The sequence below is a fragment of the Pinus tabuliformis genome, chromosome 4_2, assembly GCF_031772625.1.
Source record: "Pinus tabuliformis cultivar Carrire ecotype Pingquan chromosome 4_2, CPIR1, whole genome shotgun sequence".
Classification (NCBI taxonomy): domain Eukaryota; kingdom Viridiplantae; phylum Streptophyta; class Pinopsida; order Pinales; family Pinaceae; genus Pinus; species Pinus tabuliformis.
This window is the reverse complement of record NC_142304.1, coordinates 189,924,206-189,928,791: the sequence shown is the minus strand read 5'-3', so window position 1 is coordinate 189,928,791 and position 4,586 is coordinate 189,924,206.

Genomic DNA, 4,586 nt, shown 5'->3' with positions numbered 1-4,586 from the left:
AGCACATTCATAGACCTCTAGCTTGTAGATATTTTTTACTTGAACACCAATTTGTTTTACTTGTCCAAAAGCAACATGCTTCATATAATCTTTCCCTTTACTGAACACCACATCATAACCTTTTTCCTCCAATATAGCTACAGAAATCAACTTTTTCTTCAACCCAGGCACATACATCAGATTTTCTAGGTGAATATGGGAGCTTGAATCCTCTTAAAGGTGACAATACCAACAACTTTGGTACTATAACTCCCATCATCTCTAAGTTCTATGGTTAATTGTAGGTGCTTCTCCTCTAGGCTGTTGAAGAACTCCTTTCTTCCATCATACTAAATGAGGCACGAGAATCTAAGTACATACACTGCCCTGTATAGTACTTTCCATGCATGTAATGAGGGTGAAATCCAATTTAAATTGTGATGCAAGAACATCACCTCCTATTCCCCTTTCAAGATTCTTCCTGGATTTCCTGTGTGGATGCTTGGCTACATAGTGTCCAGATTCATGGTAGTGAAAACATTTAATTTTTTTGAGGTCCTTCTTCTTTCCCTGGTTCTAGTTAGATTATGCCTTTCATTGGGCCTTCTTTCCCTTGGATTTATTTCCCTTTCCCTCCAAGGTGAATTTTTCTTCCTACTTAGCGCTAGTTGTGACACCATCTCTATTGTTTATTCTAATCTCCAAATACACCAAATCATCCTAAAGTCTTTCCCAATCTGGTAGCTTGTCTCTTCCATTAACTGAATCCTGTTAGATTTGCCACAAGTTCGAATGATGGCACATTTTCTCCTACTCCTCCAAGGTCATATTGAACCTAAAGGAATCTAGATAGTTACTGTGGAATGGTTTCATTTTTCTATATTCAAATGATCCTGAGTTTATCTCTCAATTCCAATTTACTAGCATCACTTCTACTCTGGAATAGATCCATGATAGTTTTCCACATTACAAAAGGAGTCTCCTTTCTATGCAAGTTTGAAACCACATGATCTCTAACACCCTCCTGACTAGTCCTCCTGGCCTTTCTTGTGTTTTTATTCCACTAAGAAAGTTCTTGTGCATATGATGCTACTAGTTTCAAAATACCTCTTTGTGTATATTCCCATATGTCATTTTAATCCAAGATAGGTTCCATGCTATCTTTCCAAGCACAAATATTCGAGGTGCCCTCTAATGCATACTCCAGCATCAATCCGTTGAAAGAAAGTTTTCCTACGGTAAAAATAATTTGCACCAAAAACTTTGCATATCAAAATTTCCTTGAGAGAATATCTCGAACAAGGTTTCTATGTAGTCTTCCAATGCTCTAATACAATGTAGAAATTTCAATAAATTTGCTACTGCTGAAGAAATCGAACTAAAATCAAGAGAAAAAAAATTTCTTCTACTATTCTACAAAAATTAAATCACATGCAATAAAATCAAACCACAAGGAACACAATTATTTTATAGGAGAACCAAACTGGGAAAAACCCCTCCATTATTTTGGATTAATTTGGATGAGAATATGGATCAATTACAATGTCTTGCTTCAATCCTGAATCACACCCTGCACTATAATTTTGATCTCCTTCTCAATGACCTTCTCTGGCCAACACTTAGCCAAAATAGGCCTCAATTTTCCTCCTATTTCATTGCACAAACCTTGTGGAAATTATCCCCTAAAAAATTGGAGAATTCCCTATTTCATTGCACAAATACTGAAGGAATTGGCCACCTTCTTAATGCAAAAACATTATACACTCAACTAGTATATTATTGATAATTACAATGTGCCTTTTCCTCCACTCCAAATAGGAAATTCGAATTCCATTTATGATTGGGTTTTTTTTTTGGTAAGTTAATCAATGAACTGAGAGATCAACGAGTTAACAATTGTTATAACTACTTAACGGAAATCCTACTAACTCCACTAAATACAAGATCTTAGTTAAATGAGTTTAACTAACAATAGATCCCCTATATTTCTAAATTTTAGCAATCAACCCATGCACAACTCTACTTGTAACCTATAAATAAAATTTATTGACTTAACTAGGAGATAAATCCATGTCACTCTAGCTAACTACAATCCAATTCATCCTGTTGATATGGAAAATCAAATTTCTCCATTTGAATAAGGCACAAGTCAAATGAAACCTTTTCACGCCCCCATGTGGTGCCCACATGGTACTCCACCTCATGCCATTTCATCCTTGCATGGATCCACCTCATCTCACAATCTTGTACGATGCCTGCATGGAATTCCTATGTGGAATATTGAACATCATTGCACATGGCCCCCACCACACCCCCTTCCTTGCCTTATAAACCATTAATTTTCCCTTTATAATAAAATCTTAGTCTCAGTCTAAATCCTCAGTACATTATAAGGCCCATTATGAAAACCCCGAGACGATATGGAAATCCCTCCTCATCAATCAGAGGGAGGATTTCCCATTTCATAAATTGCTCCTAAATATGTTCCCTTAGTGCACACTACCAACCTCAGGATGATCCTGAGGTGAAGAAGCCACGTGTCAAGTGTTGTCTATATTTATCATCTCGAACATTAATCTTGACCTTACCTCCTACCACTTTATGGAAGTGCCTCATATGATGTCAGCCTGAGGCAATATCACACTCACATCATCCTACCCATGTGGCATCCTCTAGAAATTCCATAAATCATCTATTTTTTTCTTACATTCTCCACCAAAAGAGAATTGGTACATACCAGATGACAATCCTCCTAGATGCGACATCACCATTAATCCATGTCATATTTTCATGTGGTACAGGTCCTACCAAGATTTTTTCCCTTGTATAAAACATGAATTTTACATTAAATAATATTTTTGGAATTTCCCAGGTCTTGGGCCTCCATCCTTTGTAAGTCCCCAAGGTCTCGAGATAGACTCCCCCATCCCCTCGCCTGATGGCATATTTCTCCATCTCAACTCCCCCCATTTTTCCTTGACACTTAGTTAATTTCTACAACCTCCCTCTGCATATATCTGTAAGAGTGTATGTGATAGTAGGTATCATGACACTTAGTTTCCCATGCTAACCCTACCTAGATTTCATTACATAAAAATATATGGTGGGGATGCCACGACACTTAGTTACTAGTAGTAGTCTCTCCTGAGCTTACATATATATATATATATATATATATATATATATATATATATATATATATATATATATATATATATATATATATATATATATATATATATATATATATATATATATATATATATATATATATATATATATATATATATATTATATATATATATATATATATATATATATATAGATATATATTCACCTCTGTTATCCCCTGCTAATATTTCTATACGCACACACATATATATTTATATTTATATGAACATAAAGACAAGGATGTCCTCAACTCCCTGCTATAACATCCTATCTTCCCTAAGATTGAATAACTAAGCCATGAGGCCTTGTCCTTATCTTATAGTGGTATCATTACCTCCCTTGAGCTTATATGGAATATAATCCATCATATCCACTATGTCCATTATAGGCACACAACCATACATAGGTATAAATATAATTAAAGGAAAAGAATGATTCCTACAAGAAAGTCATGCAACACAAGGCCCTCTCTTACCATTCATTTTAATTCAAAAGATTAACCAAACAATAAATAATCACCTAGTTATTATACAGAGGGAATCAAATAAAATTATAGCTCAAAAATAAACACAAAAAATAATAAGTCTTCTTTAATCACATAAGAACTACATTGTTCCTCAGAATTATACTTGAAAACCATTCATTACACCAGAAGAGCAGTTTAAATAACACATCAAGCATTTATATAAAATTCACATGCATAGGAACTCAGTTAAGCACCTACCTTATAAAGTAAAATATGGAAACTAAGATTGGGACTTCAACTCTCCACTCAACCTTTTAATGGCTTCCACTACAATTATTTCTTGTAGCCAATCACCCCCCAGCCAGATTTAGAGCTTGAGGAGGGATGATTTTATGGAATCAACCAATGTTTCTAGCTGAAATAGGGAGTCCAGAGACTACGCCATCATTACCCAGATAGTTTTTAGGGAATCTAAAGGTTTCTCTACCTCAACCGTTCACTTAGTAAAGAGAACCTAGAGGATATGCCACCTCCACCATTCAATCAATATAGGAATTATAGATGTTATGCCACCTCCACCCTTAGCAATGTAAGGAATGTAGAGGATATACTACCTCCACCCTTGTTATACATCATCTATCACCATTTGGAAAATGACAACAAAATCATATCTCTCACTATCTAATGAACTCTTGCAAGCATTCCCCTACAATGTTGGATGAAAAATAATTATGAAAATAATAAGAATATTAGATTGAATTGCTTAAAAACCTAATTTCAAGCATTTTCACACTTTTCCTAGCTGTTACCTAAGAAAACACATCTTTTATCATTATATCCTATGTAATCCTATGCTCTGTATTCCATTGAAAATTTTGACAACCTTTAAATGTAGGTAAAAATAAAAAGAAATTTCTAGAAGCTTTGTTGGGGAATATTATACCAATAAGAAGTACATGAGCCACTACCT